Raw genomic sequence first — 16,071 nt, 5'->3', positions numbered from 1 at the left:
TGCCCAGAGGGCAGTTCAGAGTCAACCACATTGCTGTGGGCCTGGAGTCTCATATAGGTCAGACCAGGTAAGGATGGCGGTTTCCTTCCCTAAAGGACATTAGTCAACCAGATGGGTTTTTCCAACAATCGATAATGAATTCACAGTCATCATTGGACTCTTTAATTCCAGAGAATGGGTTCAAATTCCAACATCTGCCATAGGGGGGATTCGAACGAGGGTCCCCAGAACATTATCTGGGTCTCTGGATTAACAGTCCAGCGATAATACCACTCGGCCATCACCTCCCCCTTCCAACTGAACCATATAAATATTACAGTACAAAAGCAGATCACAAGCTGGGAATTCTATGACGATTAATATAATTCCTGAATTCCTAAAATTCATCTACCATCTGCAAAACAGGTCGGGGTGCAAAGGAACATCCTCCACTTACCTGGATAAATGCAGCTCCAGTCAAGCAGCTGATCAGTTCATAACAAAATGCCTCCTTTGATCAGCATCCCACCCACCTATCTCAAATGTTTATTCCTTCCCCCACGAGCACTCAATGGTATGGGTATGGTGCACATATCCTGCAGTAATTTACCAAGACTCATTTAATAGCATTTACAAACTCTACCGTCTTGAAGGGCAAGGGAAGCAGATGTGTGAGAATACCACCATGAGCAAGTTCCCCTCCAGGTCACATATTGTCCTGATTTCTTATTTCACAACTGGGTAATAATACATATTTTCTAAAAGTTCACGTAAAAATGGGTGTAAAATTCTACAAATAGCATCCTGGAAGTCAGACAACTGTCCTTCGAAAGTCACTGCTGCAGCAAAAATATGCTGATTGATGTGCTCAACATCAATGACAAAAGGAGACATTAAGAATTCAATTAATCCTTGGAAAAGACCAATGGACCCTTTCAACTCAGTGAGAATTCAAAGTTTTGCAGGAGGAGAAAGGAAGGAGACTGAAAAGACACCACAGGAAATTCCAGCATTAAAAGAAGTTACTTTGCTTTATGAAAGAAGGATTTATCATAATGTAGGAGCAAATTACTGCAGGTGCTGGAATCTGCACTGAAAACAACAAATGTTGGAGATCACAGCAGCAAAGACTTCTTGCAAAATGGCGGCAGGGTAAGTCACTTCACTCTGCTAGTCCTTCCTTTTCTTTTCTCTCTCCCGCTATAGTAATTCCATATCCACCACTGCCTCCCAACTCCCCACCCCACCACGGGCTGGAGAGTCCAGACTGAGACTCTGGCGAAGGCATGGTGTGGGCTGGAAAGCCAAGTGGGACTGCAGCAGTGGAAAGGAAAATTGGACTCAAGTTATTTTGTTTTAAATCTTATTCGAAGTTAATGTGAACGGCACCAAGCATGTACAGTGAAGGTACACACTTCACTGTATTTTTGTATTGAATACACATGAAATAAATGATTCAGTTCAATTCAATTCAAAAAAACATTCATGGAGAGAGAGCAAGCTAATGTTGGGTCTAGATGAGCCTTCGTCAGAGCTCTCAAAACATTAGCTTGCTCTCTCTCCATGAATGCTGCCTGACCTGCTCCGATCTCCAGCATTTGTTGATTTCAGTGAGGATTTATCACAGTTCACTTCAAATTTTTCTCAGTAAATGTCCAAAAACTAAACATCTTACTGGAGAAATCTAAGAAGAACTGCAAGAGTGACATTAAAATGAGGGGTTTTGTAGAGGAGGATCCAGCTATAAAAGGTCTACAGTGCTGAGCTAGGCTGGGCTACCTAGAACCACAACTTGCAGCACCTTATTACCAAAAAGAGCTTATGTTGTGACTCAATAGGGCAATGCTTGGGAAATAAATGCCTATTATTCCCAGAGCCATCACCACACTTAAAGATTTAAGAAAGTATGCAAAGTTCCCAAATATCCCTGACTTTCAGACCCAGGTTGATAGAAAGCATGGAACAGGTTTCTATACTGCACAAGAACCATTTATTACGAGTAATTGGACACCAGCTACAGGAAAATGGTTCATAAACAAACCATCAGCATATAATACTAATTAAACAGCTAATCCCCTTTATAAACACCCTCTTACACACAGAGACACTAATTTGACCTCGTCTGTTTACCGACAGAGTGGAAAGACAGTTCAATAGTCTTTGTTCCCAGATTCTGTTGTGGAGATGATTTGAGAGCTGTAGATGTTGTTTACTTGGACTTTAGTAAAGCCTTTGACAAGGTTCCCATGTTAGACTAACTTGAGCGTGCCAATTGGATACAAAAATTAAAAACTGGCTTAACAGTAGGAGACAGAGTGGGTTGTGGAGGGTTGCTTTTCAGACTGGAGGCCTGTTACTAGCAGTGTTCCGCAGGGATCAGTACTGGGTCCACTTTTGTCTGTCATTTATATAAATAATTTAGATAAGAACATAGAAGGCATGGTTCGTAAGTTTGTGTATGACACCAAAATTAGTGGTACAGTGGACAGTGAAGAAGGTTATCTAAGATTACAAAGAGATCTTGGTCGATTGGGTCAATGGCCTGAGGAGTGGCAGATGGAGTTTAATTGGGTAAGTGCGAGATATTACATTTTACTAAAAAAAAAACAAGGGCAAGACTTCTACAATTAAAAGTAGAGCTACGAGTAATGTAGAAAAAAGACCTAGGGTTTCAGGTGTATAATTCTTTGAAATTTGTGTCACGGGTAGACAGGGTGGTTAAGAAGGCATTTAGCATGCTTGCCTTCATTGTTCAAACCTTTGATAATGGGAGTTGGGATGTCATGTTGAGCTTGTACAACATGTTGATGAGGCCTTTTCTGGTGTATTGTGCGCGGTTCTGGTTGACCTGTTATAGGAAGGATATTATTAAGCTGGATAGGGTTCAGAAAAGATTTACCAGGATATTGCCCAGAATGCAAGGTTTGAGTTGTACAGAGAGGCTGGATAGGCTGGGACTTTCTTCACCAGAGTGTAGGAGGTTGAGGGGTGACTTTATAGAAGTTCATAAAGTCATGAGGTCTATAGATAAGGTCAATGGCAAGTGTCTTTTCCCTAGGGTGGGGGATTTTAAGACTAGGGAACATTTTTTAAAGTGAGAGGAGAGAGAATTTTTTTTTAAAAAAAAGTAGAGGGGCAACTTGTTTCTTTTTACAGAGTGTGGTGTGTGTGGAATGAACGTCCAGAGGAAGTGGTAGATACTGGTACAGTTACAACATCTAAAATACATTTAGATAAGTACATGAAGAAGAAATATTTGGGAGGAATATGGGCCAAACACAGACAGGTGGGACTAGTTTAGTTTGGGATTATGGTTGACATGGACTGGTTAGACCAAAGGATCCGTTTACGTGCTATATGACTCTATGACTACGAATGACTCTTTGGCTGGCCAGCAGATTGTTTCAGTCATTTGTTGGGATGTTTCTGCTGGCTGGGAAGAGACATGGTGGCCAGTCACTCAGAAAGGTGTCTCATTCATCAGGTTAAGTCACAGCCTTACAACAACTGTTGCAGGAAAGAAATTGGTTTTCTTCCATTTCACAGTGAGTTTTGACTACAGAGAACAGGTAGACCACTCCTGAACTGAAGAGGAACTGAACATTTCTTTAACCTATTTTCAGCTCCAGGCTGTTCAGTTATTCAAAAACCAATCACTCAATTGTTTGCAGGCAAAAAAAGTCTATAATCAATAATTGGTCACCAGTCCATAAACCAACTTCTTGATGCCAACAAAAGCTACATCTGTAAACCATCACCCCCACCCACACCCACCCTTGGGCTCCAAACTGTCTGTAACTCAAAGTCCAATTACTGCTTGTTCAAATAGTTGTTTACAAGATGTCAACAGAAGCATCAGATTACTACTTACTTGCCACCATTCTTTCAAACACTGGTTTCAGAAAAATAGCTCTTATTTCAGTCCCTAATTTTATTTTTGAAAAACAAACTTTAAAAAAAAACAGTCCTCCCAGAATCTGTTCTACTCAATCCACCTGCAGGAAATGTCAACTGTTCAACTACAGAAGCCATGGTAGCTGTGAAATTCTGAGTTCAAGTTATCAGCCCCTTCACCTCAAGAAGAAAAGCTACAAGCCATTAATAGAAATGCAAATTGGTTTGACTTTAGTCTTTATAGTATAGTTTGTCCTTACTGATTTTTGACCTGTAGTGATTGTAACAAGGTCAACTAGCTGGCCCTCCAAATGAGTTCCCTAATTGGGCCAGATAAACAGCCCCAATCAGGGAGCCCTGGCTGATCCAAAAAAGATGAGTGTCAGACACACAGCCTGACTCTGTAGGAGACAGTACTATAGCCAAGGACTGTTTATGTGTAAATAAAGGGCGAATTGGTGACAGGATAACAGTCTCTGAGGAGTCATTACAGGGTCCTTATTCTTACTTTAGTTAAATAACTATCACTTTTCAAACTCTATAACTCTGAGGAATAATTCTGCAATAAACTAACCTTTATTGTGTTTAAGACCAAAGCTTTGCTGCTGGCTGTTTTTAAAATTGGAGCACTCTATAAACCAAATGAGCTGTGTAAATTTGTAGTTTACAGACCTCTCTGCTGAGATACTTCTGCTGTTGTGACAGTTTGACTAATAGACATAAATTTTTCACCAACATTTCAAACTGAACAGGAGACATTTCTTAGGATCGTCTGCAGCTATTCCACATGTTCAGCTTCACTAATACATTAGTAACGCTGAGAGTAGAAGTTTCCTTTAAAAAAAATCCAGTATCAGTGCTAGTTTATTTGAGCACGTGCTATTTCTGGTTTTCTCTAGATCCCAATATGATGCAAATATACAACAAAAACAATCCACTTCCCAAAACCAACAGTCATTCACTATCTCCAAAGAACAAAAGGACATCCCAAATTAGAATAAAGTGTATTTCTGAGCACAGTCCCATATTTTGTGCAACACATGATGCACCAAGTTATGAATAATATCTACCATAAAAAGTTTGAGTTAAGCATTGAACTTCTGCTAAACAACAAGGTTTCCACAAGGTCTAAATTTAGGGGTACTCCATCTATATATTGAAGGTAGTACTTTCTACCCGAATGAAAGAAACAAGGTAAATAATTGGTGAAATTGCACTCATCTCTTTCCCACTGAGACACAGGGTGGGGCTTAGCTTTGGGCTGCAAAGGAACAGGAATTGTGAAAGCTGCTGAATAAATCATACTGGCTCATGCTATGAGCTAGACTCTGGAGCATGTAAGAGAAACAGTGACAATGTTCCACTGGACATAGGTGCACAAGCAGGCCACTTAGCCTATCAAGTCTACTCCGCCATTCAAATGGGATCATGATTGATTTGCTAATCCTCAACTCCACATCTCTACCTTTTCCCTGTAACCCTTGATTCCCTTCCCAATTAACAGTTTCTATCACTGCCTTGAATATACTTTGATGCAGATTCAACGGCCCTCTACAAGAAAGAATTCCACGGATTCACTATCCACAGAAATTCCTTATGTCTTAAATGGCCAACCCCTTAATCTGAGATTACTCTCTATGATCCTATAGTTTCCCCTTGTGGGAAAGTATCTCTTTGCATCTACCTTGAAAGTTCCCCATGAATTTTGTTCATTTAAACATAGTTGCCACTCATTCTTCTAACCTCCAAGTACAGGCTCAACCTCTCCTCGTAAAATCCTAACCCACATTTAGTCTAGTGAACCTTCTCTGGTCTGCCTCCTGTATCAGTATAGATTTCCTTAATTAAAAAGGGGACAGAAACACATCTCAGTATTCTGGGTGTGGTCAGATTAATGCCTTGTGCAGTTTAATAATACATCACTATTTTTAGACTCCATTCCCTTTGAAATAAAGATGAATATTCCATTTGCCTTACTTAGTACCTACTGAATTTGAATGCTAGTTTGCGATTTATGCCTGATGACCCCCAAATCCCCCTATGCTGCAGTCTTCTCCATTTCAATAATAAATCGGATTCTCTATTCTTCCTTCTGACGTGCATAATCTTACATATTCACAGATCATATCCCATCTATCAAATTTTTGCCCACTCGCCTAACTGGTCTGTACCCTCAACAGATTCATTGTGTCATCCTCACCACTTGTTTCCCCCTCTACTTTTGCGTCATCCAAAAACCTGAAAATATTCATTTCCATCATCCAGGTCATTAATATATTTTTTAAAAATCAACCTGTTTAAACATGTTATGACATCTTCAGACCAGGTAGGACTTAAGGCCTGGCCTTCTGACACAAAATAGGTCATTAATTTATATGGTCATAAATTGTAGCCCTAGCATCTACCCCCTCTGTACTCCTAGTTACAGGTTGCCATCCTAAAACTAATCCTGGCTACTGCAGTGCACCTAATACATAATAAAAAGATGCCTAACCAAAAGTCTGTCGTTAGGTTACCAGCACAATTTCCACTGACACCAAAAAAACTACTGACCGCAATAATGCTGAGCTCTCAAACAAAGAATGTGGCCATATATCCGTCAGTCTCACGGTTTTTCAGTTTTGTAATCTAAATTTCCATTTAAACAGGCAAAAAAATGTTACTTAGAACTTGACAGCTCCTTTTAATGTGAACATTTGTCCTTTTTATTACAAAGTTGTTGCACAGAATCAAGCATTTTAGTCCTCAGTGATTTTTGTTTCAAAAGGTAAACAGATTAGCATTTATTTCAGCCTCCCAGTTGCCCTTGTGCAGTTAAGATTTATTCCCTACTAGTGGAATAGAAGTAATAGGGCAAATCCCTTACCTGGAAGTAATGTTGCATCATGTACAAACAGCAGTTCTATAAATGATTGCACATTGTGTACGTGTACGTAATTTAAAGGGTCCAAAGTCTTCGAGAACAGTGTTGCCTGGTTTCAAGTCCAAGTCTTTGTCTCAAACAGCGGAAATGTGGCGATTAATACCTCAACATAAATGCACATTTCCCACCTTCACCACGCAATAAGGAGGGTAGGGCACTTTGCAAATTGTTTGAATGCCCTTCTTTCAATTAGTCAATTATTGAATAGTTTGGCAATGGAAAACTTGAAGTACATATTGGGTTGAATTCAGAGGTCAAATATCACCTCTTGCTATGGCCAACAGTCCAACATTTTGGTATTTGTAGTGTGACATCTGAAGTATCTTTAAATATATTAAAATTGTGGATACAGGGTAGTAACGCTGGAGAGGAAAGATTGACTCTTTTTTTTAATAAGACCTATGTTTAAAAAAAAAAAAGTTCAATACAAAGAAAGAAGTGAATAGTGAATGGTATTAAAAGACCCTCAAGTGGCCCAGAAAGCCAATTCTCACTAAACAAATCGGCCACTAAGGTACAGATCACAGCCAACTCCCACACAGGAGCAGAAGCAAGAAATACAGCAACTGGGCTCAGGAAATGATTGCCTGTTTTACCCATATGCCAAAATAAAACAGATCTGATTGTTTGTTTGAAATATCACATTTCTTCATTTCACTTAAAGACAATATAATTAAGTACAGTCAGCACAATTTCATGAAGGGGAAATTGCACCTGACAAGTTTACCAGAATTCTTTGAAGAGGTGACAAGCAAAATAGATGGAGGGAAATACAGTGGTCATAATATTTGGATTTTCAGAAAATACCACACGATAGGCTACTGAAGATGATCGTCCATAGTGTTGTGGGTGGTATGTGCATGGATAGAGGATCAGCTAGCTCCATGAAGACAGACACAGTTGGACAGGGGCGAGGGTAGGGGTCATTTTCAAGAAGGCAACCAGTTACTAGTGGAGTACAAGAGGGATCAGTGCTGGGGCTACAACTATTTACAACAAACATTAATGGCTTGGGATGAGGAAAGCCAATATGCTCTTGCCAAGTTTCCAGATGAAATAAAAATAGAGAATGACAATTTGAAGAGGGATATAGACAGGTCAAGTGAATGAGCAAAAAAAACTTGGCCAATGGAATCTAATGTGAGGTCACGCACTTTGGCAGAAACAATAGAGGAGTGAATATCGTTTATTTGGGTGAAAGACTGCAAAAAGCGAAGTCTAGTGTCTTCATCCAACAATCACAAAAACCAGCATCCAAGTTCAGTGGGTAACAGGAAAGGAAAACGGAACATTGGCCTTTATTTCAAAGGGAATAGAGGATAAAAACAGGGAGGTCTTGCTGAAAATATACAAGGTAGAGTCAGACCACAGCTGGAATACTGCCAACATTTCTGGTCCCCTTATCCAAGGGAGGATATACTGGCATTGTTGGCAGTCCAAAGAAGAATCATTTATCTGATATTCACTATGGGGGGTGGGGGGAAATGTCTTGAGGACAAGTTGAGTAGGTTTGGCCTGCACTCATTAGAATTTAGAAGAATGCGGACTGATTTATTCAAAATCCGCAAGATTCTTGGGGGATTTGACAAAGTTAGAAGCAGAGAGGTTGTTTCCCCTTGTGGGACAATCTAGAACCAGTCTAGGGCGGCACAGTGGCTCAGTGGTTAGCACTGCTGCTTCACAGCACCAGGGACCTGGGGTTGATTCCACCCTCAGACGACTGTCTGTGTAGAGTTTGCACGTTGTCTGCATGGGTCTCTGGTTTCCTCTCACAGTCCAAAGATGTGCTAGTTAGATGGATTGGCTAAATTACCCATAGTGTTCAGGGATGTGTAGGTTAGGTGCGTTAGCCATGGGAATTGCAGGGTTACAGGGATAGGGTAGTGGGATGGGTCTGGGTGGGATGCTCTCCAGAGAGTTGGTGTGGACTCGTTGGGTCGAATAGTTTGTTTCCACACTGCAAGGATTCTACGGAACCGGAGGGTATAATCTCAGAATAAGGGGTCACATATTTAAGACAGATGAGGAGAAATTTCTGCTCATAGGGCAGTCAGTTAATCTGTGGAATCCTTTACCCACAAACAGCTATAAAGGCTGAGTCATTGAGTATATTCAAGGCTGAGATAGACCTTTTTAAAATCTGTAAGGAAATTAAGGGTTACAGGGAAAAGGCAGAAAAGTGGAGATGAGGATAAATCGGAACAGTCATGATCTTATTGAATGGTACAGTAGACTTGAGCTGAATAGCATACTTCTGCTCCTTTTTTTTTCCTTTATTCATTCAGGGGATGAGGGCATTGCTGGTGAGGCAGCATTTATTGCCCATCCCTAATTGCCCAGAGGGCAGTTCAGAGTCAACCACATTGCTGTGGGTCTGGAGTCACATGTAGGCCAGACCAGGTAAGATTGGCAGTTTCCTTCCCTAAAGGGGATTAGTGAACCAGGTGGGTTTTTCCTGACAATTGACAATGGATTCACAGTCACCATTAGATTCTTAATTCCAGATATTGACTGAATTCAAATTCCACCATCTGTCGTGGCGAGATTCGAATCCGAGTCCCCAGAACATCATCTAGGTCTCTGGATTAACAGTCCAGCGACAATACCACTAGGCCATTGCTCCTACATCTTATGATTTTATCCTAATGCCTGACAGTAGAAACACTGTGTAAAGTACTAGAGGGTGCAATTATGCTAAGGAATTCTTTCCTTTCTCACCCAAGTAAGATCTTTCTATCCACATGCACTTGACAGGCATAGTATACATTTGGGTGCTGTAATTTCTTGTTTGTCAAATTCCTGAACCAACAGGCATTTTAAAAAAAATACCAAGTGTCAGGCAGATTCAGTTCTGCTGACTGTAGTTCCTGTCAAAAAGCTACAGCAAGAAACTGGTTGAGAGAATGGGGCCATTTTTAGTCTGGTTGTTTAAATAGTCTAATTTCTACTATTACATAAGACTAAGACATACTCTCGCCTTCATTCAGGTCTGACCACAGCCAGGATCCCTTGGCATCTCCAGGCATTAAAGGTTAACCTCAAGAATACGACTGCAAACAACTCAACAGAAAAACCACAAAGGGAAATGCAAGTGTTTTATTTTGGTTTTACGAACGCTCAGTCTTTATTTTTGCCAGAATGCAAAATAAACAAACAAACAAACAGTCAAGAGGCTTTGGAATGGGGAAGAAAAGAGTTTCATTCATTTTCCAAACCACCTGGGAAGCAGTGGCCAGTGACGACAGATGTGTCAGGGGAAATACAAAGTCTAGGCACATGGTTACATGGTAACCTACAGGGATGTGTCAATAAAGAGTTGGCAAGTCCAGCTGCAAACCCTCTCATCCTTGAGAGAAACAAAATGCACCAATCACTCATTCCACTCCACCCATTTTCAGTCACTGATACAGGAGTTAAATGTTGGGTCTACAAATATTCTCCTCCTCTTAAACTAGAACTAACTGTGGCTGTTCACTGGTATAGAAATATTTCAGCTCTGATCACCCAAATTACAAAACTCTACACTCAACTGTTGCCTTAAACGGACTTCGAAATACTACCAAAACAAAAACTATGTGCGTTTTTTTAAGACCTTTCAGCCAGGTGGTCCATTCATTTGGACTGTCTTCCCTTCTGTTCCAAGACATTGGGACAGGGTTGACTGTTTTATCAGCAGCGGGTAGCTGTCACAAACTGTACAAAAAACATGAGATAAACTTGCATTTCCATTTTTACAACTCCCAAGTTCACATGACCTTCTCTCCAATGCTTTCTTTCTTACAGAGCCAAAAAGAGAAACATTGTGCAGAATCGAAAGCACAAATCTGCTCACCATCATTCTGCATCATTGGACAACAAAAAAAAAAGTTTTCACTCCACTTAATAATGCTGCAGAACACCGATAGGCTCATCAAATATTGTAAAATGTGTCTTGAGTAATAGTCTTGGTTTTCCTTGTTTTATAACAGGCAATTCTCTGACTCTATTGACGAAAGGTATCTCGTTACTTGAAAAAGATCTTGTCCATGTTATGTTTAACGTCTTCAGTGGGATGCAAAGGTTATATTTTGCAGTGTGACCAGAAAACAGTATGTCTTTCAACTTACTCCAGAAATCTGAAGACAGCATCTAAGACTTAATGTAGTACTGTCAGAGCGGTCATTCAAGGACATGGAAGACAATGTCCTTCAATCAAGGAAATTAACAGAGACCCGAGGAACACAAGGCACTATTCAAAGAGCAAGGTCCCGTTGTCCCAGGCAATAACCTTCCTCACTGTGCACTACAGCACCTATTTTGGTGTCTTCTGCAAACTTACCAACCATACCTCCCTTTATTCACATCTAAATCATTATAGAAATGACAAACAACAGTGGACCACTACAGCTTCTCAGCTCTTCCTACCTTCTGGAGTGTGGATTAGTACAGTCATAGCAGATGGTCAAGAAAATCACTATGGATTTAAAATTGACCCTGGAATCCACAGGTTACACATGGTTCTGTTTTCCAGTGTAGAGTTTCATGAACTGTGGTTAGTCCACAATTGTTATATATAGATTTAGCATAACTTCCGTGTTTGTTAATTCAGTTGTACTAGAAAGTGCTTTTATTTGCATTTTTGATTTGGTGAGATACTGTAAAGTGGTCACCCATGCTGATATGTTTTTCCTTCCTACCTTGTCTGCTAAAAAAAAATTCCATTTACTCACTGTGACAACCATTCCCTGAATTATTAAACATCATCCCTCCCACAGTCAAGCCGATGACTTATGGCAATACCGACCCTGTGGGACTCCCCATTAAGCAGCCAACTGTAAAACCGGATGCTTCCTCTGCAAAAAACCATTCTGCAAGTTTCTGGGGCACAGAATCTGTTTCCCGAGCGGAACAAACAGATTTTACCTCATACGTCTTTACCCACCGTCACCAGGTGGCCTCAAAAATCAAGTGTTGCAGAATGAAAATAAATATTTACAGCTGTCAATTTGGACTCAAAGAACACAAAAGGAAAAAAAAGTGACAAAACAAAATATCACGTTACAACACTAAATCAAAAAGCGTTAGCACAGGGACAAAATCTTGGCCAGAATTCCAGAAAAATTGCCCTGTTTTTCAAAAAAAAAAAACAGGCGATGGGATCTTTCACAACCATCATGAAGGGCACAAAAGGATTTCATCTGAACAACTTCAAACCTGGCCATGAAGCACCGTTAATCTAGGCTGGAATACACAGCGTAGTATTGTGCTCAAATCCCTTGAACACACAATGCTCTGCACTACATGTAACCATCCTTGTAACAGAACTCAAACTGATATACAAGGTACAGTGAAGGCCAACGTCAAGAGTGATCTCCAGATAAAGCAGGGTCACACTGCATCTCAAAATATCCATTTCCAATATCTCCCAGTAGACATGCAAGTTGAGATAAAATTGTTCCATTACTTTTTAAACTGACTAGCACAATCATTTCAGCTTCTGCAGCTCAAATATGTTGTTCTGAAACAGAATGAAACCACAACAATTTTGTACCAGTAGCAAATGGTCAAAGGCCTGAAGTAACTACAACAAAATAAGTTCGGTCAGCTTCAATAGAAAAAAGTAACCAGTGTTTGAATTTGAATGTTCTTTTCCATCAGCCTGACAACCATCTGAGTTCTCTGCATTCCTCTAATTCATCTGCCTTGTAAATTCCTGGTATTATTTGCACAACCACTGAGCCATGCTTTCAGCTGTATAAGCTCCAAATTCTGGAATTCCCTTCCTAAACCTCACTGCCTCCCTTTCCTCCCAAAGGATGCTCCTTAATATGTGCCTTAGATCGTGGTTTGGTCCTTTGAACTACAAAGTCACATGGCTCTGACAAATTGTCTGATAACCCTCTGGATGTGCCTGGAGATGTTTCAGGCTGCAAAAGTCAATTTTATGACTGCTAGGTGCTTTTATATTACAAACAGCACAGTGCTTACAGTTTTGAGCTGTGGGAGGGGTCATGTAACAGTAATAATCTAAATGGTGGACAGAGAAATACAGATTTACACTCAGAATCATAAAATGCCAATTGTACCAAAATGGAAAAGTTATCTATGTGGAAACTTTTAGTCATGTCATGTCTTCAGTACTCCAGTCCATTTCAGTAATTTAAAGCGTTATTGCTGATAATATAGTGCACTGCAGTATTCAGTGCGGCTTAGCTGACAATAAGCAGGCACCTCACTGAACTTGGTTTCATTCCATATCAACATGTTAAATAATTTAAAAAACATTTCAGCTGTCAGCTTTTTTTGAAAAAGCAAGGCAAATGGAACAGTTTTGGGCTGGACTTTAAAAGATAGTCCCTCCAATTAAAAGAGAAAACTGCTACACAACCATTTTAGCTTGAAGCTGTATTATTTACCTAAGGTTGAGACTTCCACCTGATCGAGCCTCACCTTACACAGAAATGCCAGTTATGCTGATGGGCCAGCAGCACCAGGTTCAAGCAGTGGCCATTGCTGGGACTACAGGCAGTCGCTGATCAAAAAGGTTACGGATCTGGTGAGGCCTAACATGCTACACTTCTCTGCCCTTCAACTAGTCAGTGTCTCACCTGAAGCTGGTATGTCTGACACTACTTCAGTGCCAGACTGGATTGTGTGGAACTGACGGGGAAGTAAGTTCAATAGGAACTTTCAAAAGGAAGTTTTCCCCTCTGTAAACTGGACGTCATCTAAACCACAGCCGCCCCTATCTTAACTTGCGTCATGTCCCATTCCCCTATCAGGTTCTCGTTGACTGATGTCCATTCCCACTCAAGTGTTGTCTTGACTTTAAATTTCAAAGTCTGGTTTTGAAATTCCACCATGGCCTTAACCTTTTCCCATCCGTAATCACCTCCAGTCCCAAAACACAAAAAGCATTTAAAGCAGACTTAAATCAAACAGGCTGCTTTTTGTCCTGGATGCCACTGAGCTCGCAGTGCTGATCGGGCTGTACTCATCTCGCACAAATGGAAGATTATTCCATCACTGTCTTCGTCTGTATCTTGTAGATTGTGGACAGGCTTTGCGGGAGGCAAGAAGCAAGTTGCTCGTCTCAGATCCGAGGCAAGCGTGGTGCATCAAACTCCAAGGCTGATATTGTAGGCATTCGTCAGGAAAAGGGCCTGAACAATATAATACTACCCATCAGAACTTTAAAATCCCAGGTCAAAACAGCACAATAGGCTGTTTGGTGCTTCTTCAGAGTCCTAATGCACAAGACTGGAAAATATCTCAACAGTTACTGCCAATGTCACATGAGGGACTACATTTACACAAGTTGCCACTGAAGTTGAAATTGCAGAGAGTAAGGAGGGAGTGAGTTGGATTTTTTTTTTGAAAGAATTGGCATGATTTTGATCATCTGAATGAAGATGGCAGCGTGCTCCTACTATTCCTCGATCCAACTGAAGTATTAAAATATTTCATCATCTCTTTGAAGCAGTCTCCCTTAAAATACACTGAAAACTAAAGAATGACTGGATGCTCACAAACTCTACAAACTTGGTCAGGGCCCTATCACCAACATTGGGATCCACTTTACACACAATGTGCCTATTTTTTGGGCAGGGGTCATGAAAACAGTCACTGGCTTCCAAACTAGGTGGCAGACAGACATCTAGGTGGTCATATGCATGAAGTCCTCAACAACAATTAATACCCAAAATATAGGCACAATGTTCCATCTCTTCCAGTCATGTATCAATTCATTCAATCACACATATTCCTTTTATCAGTTGGAAGGGAATCAATTTAGGACCAACTTCCACAAGATGAGAATACATTTGAGATTTGGAATAGGATCAAGCCATTCATGATTCAAATTGTAGCATAGCTAATCAGTGTCTCAGCTCAATTTAGCCACATTTGATCTAAACTCTTTCAACAAAAGTCCAAGTCCCAAAAACAAATGCAATTCTAACATTCACAGCCATTTGGAAGAACCAAACTTTATAATCCCACTACCAGATGTGTGAAAAGCTACTTCTTGATTTCATTCTAAAATGGCCTAGCACTGATCATCATGCCTTACTGTTCTGGATTCCTTAAGCAGAAGCTATAGCTTTTCTTTATCTACTGCACGGAATGCTTTTGTGTCATTTTTAAAACGTGTCAAACTAATCACCCATCAGTCCTCAATACTCATGGGAATACAAGCCATGTTTTCGCAAGCTGCTTGCAGGTTGGAATTTTATGGCCTCTCTAAGTTATTTGGAAGCTGGAAGGGCATTTAATTTGGTGACATACCTGAACCATGCCACTTCCTGCCTCTGCCAGAATTCATTTGGTGTGGAAAGGCTCATGGCTGGACTTCCTGTCCCACTCCCAATTGAGGCCTGTAAGTCAGCAATTAATTAGTACTTCAGGGCCTCCCCCTGCTACCGCAACTATTAACCAAGTGGCAGGTAGGCCACTCAACATGAAGCGTGCATGACAAACCACTGGACTACTCGGGCTCTCCTGGGCAGCTCTCACATTCAGAAAGGCACTCCACCTGTGCTCGATCAAGGAACATCAGGAAAGAAGTGCCTGAGAACCACCCCTCACCTTTGCTGCTAACCTCCTACACTCCTCTTCCATCACATCACATCACCCCACCCCACCCCACCCCATCCCATCACACAACACCTCTCCCACCATTATTCAAACTATGATCCAAGTTGATGCTTTATCCCAGGTATCAACCAAGACCTCCCCAAAGACATTGCCATTCAAAAGAGCTGCCAGCCAATTCTGTTATTGCTACCTGTGGGTCCTCTAGCTTAGGAAAGGCCTGTCACTTACTGGTCAAGTGCATTAGCGGCTCTAAATACGTGCAGGCCTTCAGAGGAAGCAACGCAAGTCTCTCAGCTACTCAACAGCCAGCAGTTGAGACCCTAGAGGCTCCAGAAAAACCCAGTCCATAATAATCAACTTTGATGTTTTTGATCAGCCCAAGATTAAGAATATCTCCAAGATATTCAGCATTCCTTGAACTGGTGATTTCAATGCCTTCAGAGATCAATATCCCCCCCTCTCTCTCTCCAAGTTATCCTTTCTTTCTGGCATCAAGAAGGGCAAGGTCTAACTCTTGGAATACCAATGCCCCTCCATATCCATCAATCCCTTCCCTTCTTCCAACTTCAATCCATGCCACATCAATTGTTTTCTCAGACCATCTTTTCTCTGATCAAGCTAATAGACCTTAGTTTCAACCACATCCATCATATTTCATGAAACTTAGCAAATTGTTGAACACTTCTGTTATCTTCATTTCT

General features: G+C 40.8%; 1 protein-coding gene and 1 long non-coding RNA gene across 4 annotated transcripts in view; one reads left to right on the top strand and one right to left on the bottom strand.

Moving 5' to 3' along the window:
* LOC109916988 (solute carrier family 12 member 7-like) overlaps positions 1-16,071 on the bottom strand; it is a 221,865-nt gene that overhangs the window by 130,244 nt on the left and 75,550 nt on the right. The window lies entirely within an intron of this gene.
* Positions 14-11,978, top strand: LOC125485347. Its single transcript, XR_007264100.1, has 2 exons — positions 14-67; positions 9,784-11,978. It is a non-coding gene; the product is annotated as an uncharacterized LOC125485347 (long non-coding RNA).

Source organism: Rhincodon typus, chromosome 2, assembly GCF_021869965.1.
Source record: "Rhincodon typus isolate 14 chromosome 2, sRhiTyp1.1, whole genome shotgun sequence".
Classification (NCBI taxonomy): Eukaryota; Metazoa; Chordata; class Chondrichthyes; order Orectolobiformes; family Rhincodontidae; genus Rhincodon; species Rhincodon typus.
This window is presented reverse-complemented; position numbering and strand designations above follow the sequence as displayed.